The sequence below is a fragment of the Schistocerca piceifrons genome, chromosome 3, assembly GCF_021461385.2.
Source record: "Schistocerca piceifrons isolate TAMUIC-IGC-003096 chromosome 3, iqSchPice1.1, whole genome shotgun sequence".
Taxonomy (NCBI): Eukaryota; Metazoa; Arthropoda; class Insecta; order Orthoptera; family Acrididae; genus Schistocerca; species Schistocerca piceifrons.
The window spans coordinates 781,527,584-781,542,021 of record NC_060140.1 but is presented as its reverse complement, the minus strand read 5'-3'; positions in this window follow the sequence as shown (position 1 = coordinate 781,542,021).

Genomic DNA, 14,438 nt, shown 5'->3' with positions numbered 1-14,438 from the left:
AAATACCGGGTGATCAAAAAGTCAGTATAAATTTGAAAACTGAATAAATCACGGCATAATGCAGATAGAGAGGTACAAATTGACACACATGCTTGGAATGACATGGGGTTTTATTAGAACCAAAAAATACAAAAGTTCAAAAAATGTCCGACAGATGGCGCTTCATCTGATCAGAATAGCAATAATTAGCATAACAAAGTAAGACAAAGCAAAGATGACGTTCTTTACACGAAATGCTCAATATGTCCACCATCATTCCTCAACAATAGCTGTAGTCGAGGAATAATGTTGTGAACAGTACTGTAAAGCATGTCCGCAGTTATGGTGAGGCATTGGCGTCGGATGTTGTCTTTCAGCATCCCTAGAGACGTCGGTCGATCACGATACACTTGCGACTTCAGGTAACCCCAAAGCCAATAATCGCACGGACTGAGGTCTGGCGACCTGGGAGGCCAAGCATGACGAAAGCGGCGGCTGAGCACACGATCATCACCAAACGACGCGCGCAAGAGATCTTTCTAGCGTCTAGCAATATGGGGTGGAGCGCCATGCTAATAAAACCCCATGTCATTCCAAGCATGTGTGTCAATTTTTACCTCGCTATCTACATTATTCCGTGGTTTACTAAGTTTTCAAGTTTATACCGACTTTTTGATTACTCGGTACTTAAAGGGTTTAGTGGTATAAGTGGGTATCCCTCACACTGATGAAAACTGAATTATGTGCGTGTTATGTGTCCTGAGTCCATCTGGCATCAGTTTATTGAACTATCACTATGTGGGACAGCTCGTTGCCAATACTAAAAAGGATAAGATATCAGGCCTTATAAAGCAGTGTCAGACATCTCAGTGAAGTAAACGCAGTATCCCGCATCTCTCTGACACCAGAGTTGCAATTGTCTGACTACCTAACCAACCAATGGCTGATATATCTTGAGTTTATAATCAACATACCCGACACAGAAAGTGGCACTTTGGCTATAAACGATGAAAAGACAGAAATTGAAACCAAAAAGAAGAAGAGAAATTCAGAAAAGTGAACAGATAATAGCAGGAAGAAGGCGCATCACAGTGGACAGGAGTGGGCAAGTCAGTAGTGGAAAAGAAGAAAGAGGATTTTGTTGGTCCATTAACAAAAATCTAACAGAAAGGAGAAACCTTTTGACACAAGCGTGGGCTTCCGAAAGGTATCTTCTAAAAATCCAGGGAAGCCATAAAGTAAATGTACAGTCTACATAGAATGAGACAGGCCATTACACTATCGTAAGTCTGTAGACGGACATAGTTAAGGCACAGAAAACAATCGCCCCTTTTCTGCAACCTAATCATCCAGCTGATAGACATCAAAGCGCTAAACTGTGTGCTGTAATGTCGATGTTGAAGTTCGTACCTCTCATTCACCATGCCCTTTATCAAAATTTGAAACCAAACAGTGGAAATTAAATAGAAAAAAATGAATGTGATGTTACCTAGACTGTTTGTGAAAATATTATTTTTTCGCTGTTGTATTTCAAAATGTGAAGTGTTTCTACATGTCCGCCCCTGGTAGCTGAGTGGTCAGAGCGACGCAATGTCATACCTAATGGCCAGGGTTCGATTCCCGGCTGGGTCGGAGATTTTCTCCACTCAGGGACTGCGTGTTGTGTTGTCCTTATCATCATTATTTCACCCCCACCGACACGGAAGTCGCCAAAGTGGTGTCAGCTCGAAAGACTTGCACCAGGCGATAGGTCTACCCGACGGCAGGCCCTAGCCACACGACATTTCCATTTCTACAACATAATCTATAGTCAAGTGAAGTTTTCTCCAATAATAATCAACGCACTCTGCACCGCATTTATAGCGCGTTAATGTAATAGCTACATAACCTAATCAGCAAATATTGTCTGATTCTCATTGTTCTTATAAAGTCACAGGCTATTCAATAAAATGCTAAATATCTCAGAAGCATACTTTTGAGGGATACCCTCCTTATTCTACAAAAACCTTTCAGTTGGATCCTAGTAATGATGTTGATTCAGGGTAAACCGAAGAAGAAACAAAATAATGAAGATTACCAGAAACGAGATTAGTCATGGTCTACACCTGGGGACTAGAAATCAGACAAATGAAGGAATTCTGATATCTTCCAAGGAAAATAACACTTTAAGGACGAACCAAGGAGGACCCACAAAAATATACTAGCACATGCGAAGGGGACACTCCTGACACAGGACCCTGTCAGAGTACCTTCACTGAATTCTCGCTCTTGAATAGCCGTGTGGTTGCCACTTCCCCAATGATTTTAGAAACTCTGTAGGAATTTTATTCATCCCTTGTTCTTTATTTGGTTGCAAATCTCCACTAAAGTGTGACTTTAATAGTGGATCCCCTCTGCCTTTCATATCTACTCCCATTTCTTCTTCTATCTCAACATCAGTCAAGTCCTCCTCCTCCTCGTAGAAGCCTTCTATGAACTCTTTCCACCTGTCCGGCATGTCCTCTGATCTTAACAGAGGAGTTTCCATGCCACTGTTAATATTGTCGCCTCTTTTTAATTTCAACGAAACTTCTTTTGACTAAAGTCAAAACAAGTTTCGTTGAAATCAAAACATTGTTACTAGATTGTCATCTGCTAATACAAGGTGAATCATCTAAAGTCAAAACAAGTTTCGTTGAAATTAAAACAAAGGCGACAATATTAAGAGTATTTGCTGAATCTGTCTGTCTGAGAAACATTTCGTTTTAGATTTTTCCTGCAGCCACTTCGCCATGGATTCCCCACACTTTCTACTTATTTCAGTCCTAATTGACTTGTACTGTCATATCTCTTTCGTTCGCCTGAACTTATTTGTACTTCTTTCTTTCCTCGATCAATTTTTTCTCGAGGTTTCTTCTCATCTACCTTCCTTGCATCCACGTTTGTGTACAGCTTCTGTGATTGGTCTTTACAAAGGTGTCCATTCCTATTCTTTGGAGTTCGTTATAGCAGTATCAACAGCTTTAGAGAATTTCAAATGCATCTCATCATTATTCACTACCAGTATTCGCTATTCCCTTTCTTCGCACTTTGATTTTTCCGTAAAGTTCTCTTAAACTTTGTTCTACTCTTCAGCATTACTAAACAGTCATCTGAATTCGTATCTTCTCCTTCGTACCTTTTACAATCCAGTAACTGATATCGTAATCTCTATCTGACCAAAACGTAATGCAGCTGGTGCCTTCTCGTGTGTGTTGGCCTTTTTGTAGGATACCTTCTCCTCTTGTAAATTTTTTACCAATGTAATCGCTACTACTGCAAAACTCAGTATTTCTCCTTTCTCATTTCTGCTACCACGCTCACATTTTCTCACATCTGTTTCTACGATTCCTTCGCCTACTACCGCGTTTCAATGTTCCATTGTTACTAGATTGTCATCTGATAATACATGGCGAATCATCTAAAACTTGCAACGCAAATATTTCGGAAATGGGAGGTGCTACTGATGTGCAGTTTCCACAGAGTGGTTTGGTGGTCAGGGGCTCGTATTGTTAGCCAATAATAATATTTAGAAATAATATTTAGAAAATTTATTTTTTTGTGCAAACATATGCTTTTTAACCAGAAAAAGCTCATTGAAATTAACAAACTAAAATTAAGGTAAATCAGAATGTCAGTGGTGTTTGTTGCAGGATTCTACTGCGATTCGTTTACGAGATATGGGACTCTGAAAAGCTTCTACACTGACAGTTGTTCGTACCATTTAACTTGCGTAGTTGTTAGGTACGATGTTGTTATGTTTGCTTACAGTTTGCTTGTGTGTACATGGAGTGCTTTGCGACTTGCTTGTGTGTTATTTGAGTGCGTTGCAATTTGCTAGTCAGTTAGTGTGTGACAGTCCAAGCAGTAGGTCGCGAGCAGACGATGGGATTTACAACGCGGAAAAAGTCGACATGGTGTATGGAGAGTGTAGGAAGGAAGAATGCAGTTCGTTCTTGTACGGTGTATGCGGCAAAGTATACCAATAGACGTCAACGAGCTCGGCACTGCCGGCCGTGGTGGCCGAGCGGTTCTGGGCGCTTCAGTCTGGAACCGCGCGACCGCTACAGTCGCATGTTCGACTCCTGCCTCGGGCATGGATGTGTGTGACGTCCTTAGGTTAGTTAGGTTTAAGTAGTTCTAAGGGGGACTGATGACCTCAGCAGTTAAGTCCCATAGTGCTCAGAGCCATTCGAACCATATGATCTCGGCATTTCCTTATCAACCTCTTCAACCAGTTCCGTGGAAGTGTTAGTGTAACATATAGACAACGTAACAGAAGAAAACAAGTGACGACAGAAGAGGGGGAAATTAATGCTCTTGTTGCTAGTGCAGTTGATCCGCACGTTAGCTCCCACGCTATCGCACGAGGCAAGTGTCTTATGCATTATCCATCGACATAGGTTTCATCCCTTTCACATCTCTCTCCATCAACAGCTGCATGGAACGATTAAGAGACTCGAGTTAACTCCTATACATGGATCCGAAAACAGAATACTCCAAATGTATCAAGTTTAGTGATGAAGCCTCATTTACCAATAATGCACAGGTAAACCACCGAATTATGCGCTCTTGGTTTGTTTACAACCCCAGGTGGAACGTCAGCGTCCATGGAATGTAAACGAGGTAACGTGGGATAACAAACCATTACCTCATAGGTCAGTTTTTCATAGACGGAACACTGAACGCGCACAAATATAGCGGCCTCCGAACACACCATTTTCCATGGATGCTAGAAGACGCTCCTCTTCAGACTAGGAGAAACCTGTGGTACCAGTATGTTGGCTGCCCAGTCCACAGTGCACGAAGTACTACAGCATGCCTTCACTAATCGTTTCCAAATCGTTGGACTGGACGCAGAGGATCTGTACCTTGGCCGGCCAATTCCCCAGATTTGATACCTGTAAACTTTTTTCAGCGGGGACAGCTGAAAAGCGCTACCTAAAAGCACAGATCAGTTACAACCGATGATATGCAACCACGTATTAGAGCAGCCTGCTCGGACATTTCCTCTAAAATGGAAAAACTCTGCAGCAGTCGTCTCATACCACACTGGAAGCGTGTATTACCGCTTCCGGTTGTCATTTCGAACATAAAATGTGATGGTGAGTTGCTGAGTTATTGGCCAGAATCCACAAAACTAGTGTATGAACTTTTGCTGTTCCTGAGTGTGTGCTACCACATGTATCGTACATGTGTCGGTATGGGAACTTTTCAAAATATAATATCGAGAACGAATTGCACTAGAATTCTGTAACAGACACTACTCACATTCTAATTTACCCTACTTTTAGTTTGTTAATGTCAATGCATTGCTCCATTTAAAAAAGTGTATGTTTGCACAAAAAATACAATTTCTAAGTATTGTTACAATCCCTTGCTTGGCTGAATACGAGTTTCTGACTACCAATCCATTCTGTGAAAACTGAACATCAATATCACTTCCCATTTCCGCAATATTTGCGGTGCAAATTTTAGGGGATTCACCCTGTACATACAGGGTGGGGCAAATAAAAGTTTCCCGGATGAGTCGATTCAGTTGGACATGACTGTAAGCATCACACACACACGCACACACACACACACACCACATGTACGCCCCTCAAGTGATTCACATTGGTTCTTTGGAGCTCATTTACACATCTTCGCGCCCTACTGAGTTGTTAGCACAGGTGAGTCTGGCCACGTAGGTCACCTGATCTGTCAGTGTGCGATTACTTTGTGTGGGTGAAGGGGGGGGGGGACTCTCAAGTCTAAGGTGTACCGCAACAAAACTCATAGTCTTCAAGAACTGCAGCAGAACATTTCCAATGAGTTTGCAGCAATTCCAGAAGTCCAGCTGCGATTCGCCTTCAGCAATTTGCTGACCAGGGCCCAAAATTGACCAGAGATGAATGGTGGTCACTTTTAACATCTGCTATAGTCAAGTTGGTACTCTATTTCGTTCCCTCTGTTGTGTTTCTTTGTACTCTGGAACTCTGTTCTCCAGGCCACTTTTACTTGCCCCACCCTCTATTTATGTATTACAAGATGCCCTACAGCAGCATTCTAATCCCCCATGACTCTTAGTCTTTCATTGCCCTTTACGCACGGAATTACCTATTCAGATCCTCATGTAGTATACCCCTCTTTTCATATTAAAAAACTAGAAACCCGCCTCGATTGCATAAAAAGCACCTAGTGTTAACCTAGGTTTCGGCGTAGATAACTACACCTTCTTCAGAACAATAAAACCCACAAGTGCCTAAGAAGACCTTTGTCAATGATTACAAGAACACCACAGCTATACATTTATAAACGAATAAAAGGGAAAAACACAAACAGTACATGTGTACAAAGTCTAAACCACTACTTAAGTTAATGGTGTAACCTCCACCTCACACCGGCCTATGTTCGATGGGCCATGACCCGCCATAAACTCAATGGCGGGTCATGGCCCATCGAAAATAGGCCGGTGTGAGGTGGAGGTTACACCATTAACTTAAGTAGTGGTTTAGACTTTGTACACATGTACTGTTTGTGTTTTTCCCTTTTATTCGTTTATAAATGTATAGCTGTGGTGTTCTTGTAATCATTGACAAAGGTCTTCTTAGGCACTTGTGGGTTTTATTGTTCTGAAGAAGGTGTAGTTATCTACGCCGAAACCTAGGTTAACACTAGGTGCTTTTTACGCAATCGAGGCGTGTTTCCAATTTTTTAATATATTAATTAACGATTGCTGACGCGCTGCGATGCTGAAGGTTCCTCTCTTTTCATCTTCCACTTGTATTGCCGGTAAGTATACATGAACAGTTGTTGTTGCCGTTGGTTTGTTGTCGATTATGATGAAAAGTAACTCACTCTCTGCTTTACATTTCTTCTTGTAATGTATCCTACTCCCGTTATTTTCCACTGCTGCTGATGTTACCCTACATGCATCTGACCAGAAATCCTTCTTTCTTTTTCTCTTCACTGGCCTCCTGTACATATAAACGGAGGCTATAAAGTTCCCTTTTCATATTTTCTAGCTCCGCTATCACATTCACACTTCTGACGTTCCACTCCCCGTCTCCTAGAATGCTACTTTTTCATTGGTTGTCAAATCTTTCTCTGATGGTCACCTCTCACTTGGCCCTCCCACCCTGGAAATCTGAAATTCGATTAATCTGGAATTATGCTTTTCCAGTTGCAGGCCACGTGTCTCCTGGATACATATCGTGTGTCTTTAATGCAGTTTTTCGATTGCCTTCTGCATCCTCCAGCCGTTGATAGTCGTTGATTCTTCCACCTTTCAGGGGCAGATTCTCACTCCCGAGCGTAAAAGATTACCCTGAAATTCTGTCCGCTTCTCCGACGTATTTGATAAGGCCATTAGCAGGACAAAGACGACTATAATGAAAAGCTTCGGGCGACAATGCTCGTGATACTTATTCAAAACTTATGCGGAGGCTCGGATGTAACGCTGGATCCAGGACACTTGGATTACTACTCCAAGTGTCCTGGATCCAGCGTTACATCCGAACCACCGCCTACCATTGGAGGATTGGTTCACCGACTGACTTTACACGAAGGCAAAATTTCTTAAGAATGAACATGCACAGTTAGAATCACAAGAAACATCTTTTTTATTTTATTTTTATGAGGTTACCGGTTTAGGTCTATTTTAGACCATCTTCTGACCTTCCCCCAGATGGTAGACGGTGGCGCTGAAAGGAGCATGCGCTATGTCTCCACGAACGCTAAATTCGTGGTGAGATAGCCCCTGCCCGTTTCACCGCCATCTTAGTTGTAGATCTGAAGATGGTCTAAAACAGACCGAAACCGGTAACTTCATAAAAATAAAATAAAACAGCAGTTTCTTACGGTTGAGACTGTTCATGTTTATTGTTGAGTGAAAGAACCGCTTTTCTTGAAAAGACATATTTTCAAAAATTACTAAAAATTCCTTAAGTAGTTTCAGTCCAGCTGACTAGCAAAATTCGCCTTTTTTCTCACCTTCACTACTTCATTCTTCCGTAGTTGTCTAACGGATATTGGACAGTGATTTGAAATTCTACCCATTTTTGTCCCACAGTTTTCTCCCCAGAGACGAATATTTAAAGTAACTGCTTAGATATTTCACAACTCACTTGGTGTCACATTTTCTCTGCATGAATATTTTCCTCCATTTTTGCCATTCTTTGCGACACCTGTAGTCACTGATGCTGTAACACCTAATAGTTACTAATTTCTTCCTTTACGTTGACTGGCTTAGGAAGTTCTGGGCTGTTTCTTACGAGGAGGTCTATGACGTTTCCCATACATTCTGTTCTACAACTAACTCCTCAAAATATATTTTAAGAAAAAGGCGCAAATACTCTATGAAATGGACATACATCTGGAAACGCTTGGTGGCTGGATTTAATACAGACAGACACTCGTCGTGTTTCCTCAGCAGGAGTCCGCCGTGTGCTTGCAACTGTCCATCCTTGACGCGGCGCCCTCCAGAGCTCTGCGTCCCGTCGAGCCGGACGCCTGGGGCCTCGTAAAGCAGCAGTCGCCAAACAACCACGACTTTGGGAACAAACAGAGCGAGCTATAAAAGACAGCCTGTTTAAATTTCGGACCCGGCTCTGCACAAAGGACAACTCAGGCGCAGCGAATTCGTGTAATAGACAACGTTTTCCCGGCACGGCCAAACATCGGCGACGAATCGCTTAGTGATATACAGCCATTGACCTATTGGCACCAGCGATCCTAACCCAGCAAGCTATTCCCAGCCAAGCTGAGTACAAACATCGGTGTTTCCAAGAAATGTTCACCAAAGCATAATCGCGCTGTTGTTCCGGACAACCTCTTCATTTAATTGAAGGATTAATTTACTGCCCACTCTAGCAGTTTTACAATTGGTCTCTGGAAGACACGTGTAACGAGCGTAGCGTGTAATCTAACGAATTAGTCTTTAGGTGAGGAGGACATAAACTGTGAGTTCTTAAAGGCACAAGATACTAAATGAATGGTCACTGTAATTTTTAGAAAAACCATGTTCTGTCTATGTAGGAAACTTTTTTATCTATAAGTTTTTAAAAGCTTAATCACAGAACTTGTAAAAATCATTAGCAGTTTCGCCCAAACATCGACCATCATCAGAATCCATACACCACAGACAATATAGTGATCCTGAATGCGGACACGATCTGCATAGGCATATGATTGAATTTTGTTGGTATTCCACAGCCGATCTGTATCAAAGCAATCAGTATAAAACGGTAATGTTTGTTATGATGATTGTGATACTTAAGTTCCTTGCAGAGTGCACAGTGCTCGAACAACTTAGGGGAATGCAGTCGGGGGACGTCGTCGACGGCTGTCGGTTTATCGACTGGTGCACGTCTTGTCATTTTAAAGGCACGAATGCGAGAGAGAGCTGTGAAACGATATTTATGACTATTTTAGTTGAAGCGAAAGGTTATCTACAACTTGTACAGAAACCAGATTGTTGTTATGAAAGAGTAATAGAGAAGCGACTTAGACGGAGTCTGCAGTGTTATTCGCTCTGTATATTTGGGAAGGTGTAATTTCTCTCTGACGGCAAAGGACTTGGAAGAGCAGTTGAACGGAATGGAAAGCGTCTTGAAAAGAGATTAAGAGACAAATATCAACAAAAGTAAAAGATGGATAACTTAATGCAGTCGAATTAAATCAGGTGGTATTGAGGGAATTAGACCAGTAAATGAGGCACTAGGAGTGTGTAAGATACGTAGCGTAAGCTTCATAATCGTCACATAGCACAGGAGAGCATATTTATATCAACAGTATAGAAAGTAACTGGTTCTGTCAGCTGTGTCGATATATAAGCGTGTCAATTAACTAGTAACCAGCACCAGTTCCGTTACAACTTCTATTCTGACCGTTTTCTTCCCCGACCGTTCTCTCAGCTTTGCCACGCACTCGGTTTAGTGGTTGCTGCTAGATACTGAAGTTCATTAATGACAGTTTAATGTGACACTATGTGACGGAAAGTGTTAACAAGAATTCGAAAGTCTAATACTATCATTTTGCTTTTGTTCTTAATCGACCGACGAGTCCTCAGTACCCAACTGATGAATGCTGCAAATGATGTTTCTATGGCACCCTCTGAAAGTGGTCTACGTATTCTGAAGGGGGCGGAGTTGCAACACGTAATAGCGGATTTTGTTATTTAGACAATGAAAACAAAGATGATCGCCGAATAGTAAAAATGATGGAAAATGCAGAGCTACAAAAGCAAAAAAGGGAAATTTGTCAATACTGAATGTTAATGTAAATTTTACGCAATCTTTTCTGATTGGAGTGTAAGCTTGTACGGAAGCGAAACGTGGACGATACACACCTCAGATACGAAGAGAATGTCAGGTTTGTAAATGTGGTGCTATAGGAGAGTACTGAAGTTTAGGTGGATGGAATCGAATTGGGGAGAGAAGAAACTTATGGCACAAGTTAACTATGAGAATATTTGTGACTATTGGTGGTGATCCGTCCGTCAGATGGGGGCGTTAAGCCCGCGGTCCCCATGGTGCTATTTGAGAGGAGTTGGCAATGTGCCGCCATTGGATTTCATCCTCTCCCTTCTCTCATCATTATACAACACACACACGTGGTGGAGAAAACTATGGAATCACCAACTACGCAACACATTGTCATCCCCAGTAATTTGCAGGAAACCAGTTGGCATTCAAAACAGCTCGCAGCCGTCTCGTAATGGATAAATACAGGTCCTCTAGGGCCGCTGGACCTGATGGGATACCAGTTTGATTTTGCACAGAGTACGCGATGGAATTTGCCCCCCTTCTTGCAGCGGTGTACCGTAGGTCTCTAGAAGAGCGTAGCGTTCCAAAAGATTGGAAAAGGGCACAGGTCATCCCCGTTTTCAAGATAGGACGTCGAACAGATGTGCAGAGTTATAGCCCTATATCTCTAACGTCGATCAGTTGTAGAATTTTGGAACATGTATTATGTTCCAGTATAATGACTTTTTTGGAGACTAGAAATCTACTCTGTAGGAATCAGCATGGGTTTCGAAAAATATGATCGTGTGAAACCCAGCTCGCGTTATTAGTCCACGAGACTCAGAGGGCCATAGACACGGGTTCCCAGGTAGATGCCGTGTTTCTTGACTTCCGCAAGGCGTTTGATACAGTTCCCCACAGTCGTTTAATGAACAAAGTAAGAGCATATGGACTATCAGACCAATTGTGTGATTGGATTGAGGGGTTCCTGGATACAGAACGCAGCATGTCATTCTCAATGGAGAGAAGTCTTCCGAAGTAAGAGTGATTTCAGGTGTGCCATAGGGGAATGTCGTAGAACCGTTGCTATTCACAATATATATAAATGACTTTGTGGATAACATCGGAAGTTCACTGAAGCTTTTTGCGGATGATGCTATAGTATATCTAGAGGTTGTAACAATGGAAAATTGTACTGAAATGCAGGAGGATCTGCAACGAATTGACGCGTGGTGCTGGGAATGGCAATTGAATCTCAATGTAGACAAGTGTAATGGGCTGCGAATACATTGAAAGAAAGATCCTTTATCATTTAGCTACAGTATAGCAGGTCAGTAACTGGAAGCAGTTAATTCCATAAATTATCTGGGAGTAGGCATTAGAAGTGATTTAAAATGGAATGACCATATAAAATTAATCGTCGGTAAAGCACATGCCAGACTGAGATTCATTGGAAGAATCCTAAGGAAATGCAGTCCGAAAACAAAGGAAGTAGGTTACAGTATACTTGTTCGCCCACTGCTCGAATACTGCTCACCGGTGTGGGATCCATACCAGATAGGGTTGATAGAAGAGATAGAGAAGATCCAACGGAGAGCAGCATGCTTCGTTACAGGATCGTATAGTAATCGCGAAAGCGTTACGGAGATGATAGATAAACTCCAGTGGAAGACTCTGCAAGAGAGACGCTCAGTAGTTCGGTAAGGGCATTTGTAGAAGTTTCGAGAACATACCTTCGCCGAGGAGTCAAGCAGTATATTGCTCCCTCCTACGTATATCTCGCGAAGAGACTATGAGGATAAAATCAGAGAGATTAGAGCCCACACAGAGGCATACCGACAATCCTTCTTTCCACGAACAATACGAGACAGGAATAGAAGGGAGAACCGATAGAGGTACTCAAGGTACCCTCCGCCACACACCGTCAGGTGGCTTGCCGAGTATGGATGTAGATGTAGATGTAGATGGAATTAGAAGGGAGAACAGATAGAGGTACTCAAGGTACCCTCCGCCACACACCGTCAGGTGGCTTGCCGAGTATGGATGTAGATGTAGATGTAGATGTAGATGGAATTAGAAGGGAGAACCGATAGAGGTACTCAAGGTACCCTCCGCCACACACCGCCAGGTGGCTTGCGGATTATGGATGTAGATGTAGATGTAGATCGATGGATTCTCACACCGTTCTTCCTGCAGTATAGTGGCGAGTACAGCCAACGATGATGCAGACAGATAGCGATCACGCACACTTCTCTGCAAAGTAGACCACAAAGATTCAATAGTACCGACATCTGGTGACTATGGTCGCCAGGGTAGACGCCATAATTTATCCTCAAGCTCACGAAAGCACCAGTCCTGGACGATGCGAATTGGACAAAGGCGCTATCGTCTTGGGAAACAGCATCGCCGTTGGGGAACAAACGTTGCAGGTTTTATGGCTGCGGCACTACGTTTTCCCGTTACGGGCATTTGCCTCACAGGTTTTCTAGTTCCAGCTCGCCCTGCCGGCCGAAGTGGCCGTGCGGTTAAAGGCGCTGCAGTCTGGAACCGCAAGACCGCTACGGTCGCAGGTTCGAATCCTGCCTCGGGCATGGATGTTTGTGATGCCCTTAGGTTAGTTAGGTTTAACTAGTTCTAAGTTCTAGGGGACTAATGACCTCAGCAGTTGAGTCCCATAGTGCTCAGAGCCATTTTTTGAACCAGCTCGCCCTGCAATTTGCTGCTTATGGAGCTCCCTTCGTGTTGTTTTGGTGCTGAGTGGGACATTCGGTTCTGTAGTGACTTTTGCAGCTGTCGCACTCTTATTTTTTGTCACAGTCCTCTTCAACGACCGTCTGTCACGATCACTCAACACACACTTTCGTCCGCGTTGTGACTCAGCGGATGACGCTTCTCGCGCTTTTCTGTATGCGCTATAAATCTTCGATACGCTCCAACTTGAAACAACAAAAACTTCGCTTGCCTTGGCTACGGAAGCAAACACCATACGACAAGCAACAATGTGCACACGTTCGAATTCATTATCTCCGACATAATGAACTCAGAACTACACAGAACACTCTTCTGACCACGACAATGACTTTCAATGTTTTCAAGGCATTGCACCTTTTTTTCTTTCGCTTGTACCTTTGTCCTGCAGGTACGGAGGGTCAACATGGTTAATCGGATTTGGCAATGTTACATTAAGGGGTGGCCGGGTGGCCTTCCTGCCGCCATCCTGTACCCCCCAGGACGGAATCAGTGTACCCCAACGGTCTGCGACTAGTGTAATCCATGGAAGAATGCGAAAGCGTTCAGGTGTCTGCGAGCCATGTAACTGAGGCGGGACGTGGGGAAGAGTCCGGTATTCACCTAGGGGGATGTCGAAAACCGCCTAAAAACCACATCCAGGCTGGCCGGCACACCGACCGTCGTCGTTAATCCACTGGGCGGATTCGATCCGGGGCCGGCGCGCCTACCCGAGTCCATTAGCGCTCTTTTTTATTTTATTTTTATTTTTTAGAATTTGAACCCATGTCTCCTGCTCATTTTATTAAAAAAAGAGTGCCACCGCCACTTTTCATCCTATAACAAAGGAATCTGGTCCACTTCAGGCGTTGGCTCTTGACTAAACCTACTCCAGAGAGCTGCCCATATACCAGGGGAAATATGGAAATTCATGGTTAGGGCTATCCTTACAAACAAAACAAAATCTTCCTTTTCCAATTTTTTTTTGTTTATTTTTGTTGTGTAATTTATCAGAGACCTTCTGCGCCCTGCTGCGAATATGTTGAGTCACGTCTTCTCGAAATTGATGTGTTCCGTTCAATTGTTCAGAAATGTTCATTGGTTCAAACAGGAAACTTTCTTCTCTCTTGGCTTAACACATTCCAGCTACGAGGCGGGTCGGGGAAAGCACTCCTAAGGAAGTTCGAGAAAAATTGTCTGTATTTTGGGTGACGGACAACGACATAATGACCGTCATTGAGGTATGTCCAAAAATCGAGTACAGAGTCTACAGTGTCCAAATAGCGCTCTCGGCTAACGTGGCGGGTTTTCATGGCATTGCACCATACGTGGTCAAATACAACAGCGCCACCTGAAAACTTTGCTAGCATCAGCGTTTATGTTCATGCACGCATTTGTGCAACCTTGTAACCTCTCCATAACAAAATATTATGAATAATATTCACATTTAGTGTAACCTCCCAACAGTAAAAGTTCCGAAACCTCCCA